The sequence below is a fragment of the Cystoisospora suis genome, assembly GCF_002600585.1.
Source record: "Cystoisospora suis strain Wien I chromosome Unknown contig_3727, whole genome shotgun sequence".
Lineage (NCBI taxonomy): Eukaryota > Apicomplexa > Conoidasida > Eucoccidiorida > Sarcocystidae > Cystoisospora > Cystoisospora suis.
Genome location: NW_027156522.1, coordinates 4,195 through 4,514, shown reverse-complemented (window position 1 = coordinate 4,514; position 320 = coordinate 4,195). Strand labels below are relative to the sequence as shown.

The following is a 320-nucleotide window of genomic DNA, read 5'->3' as shown; positions in this document are numbered from 1 at the left end:
CCCTCTCCTCTTCCTCGTCTTTTCTCTAGACTCTTGTTTATCTATCTATCTGTCTTTAATCTATCTCTCTTTCTTGATCTGTGTGGTATCTTTCTCTTTTTCTTTCTTCTTTTCTGTTCTTTTAGTCCAAGCCTGTGCAGCGAACTTCCTTAAGCAGTCGAGGTCATGCACACCCGGTAAGCTCAGAAAGGACAAAAAGAGAACGAGGAATCTCTTCTTTCTACGTCAAAAGAAACAGAAATCTAGGAAAAGCTTACAGAAAGACAGACAGAAAGGAGAAAGAATAGATGATAGCCATCTTCTTCATTACATTTCTCTCT

The 320-nt window shown here is 39.1% G+C and overlaps 1 protein-coding gene across 1 annotated transcript in view; it reads left to right on the top strand.

Annotated features, from left to right (window-relative positions):
* CSUI_007178 (cytoplasmic dynein intermediate chain) overlaps nucleotides 1–320 on the top strand; it is a gene marked incomplete at its 3' end in the record, with an annotated part of 3,789 nt that overhangs the window by 164 nt on the left and 3,305 nt on the right. Inside the window, exon 2 of the mRNA XM_068067328.1 lies at nucleotides 126–176. The remainder of the gene's footprint in view (nucleotides 1–125; nucleotides 177–320) is intronic.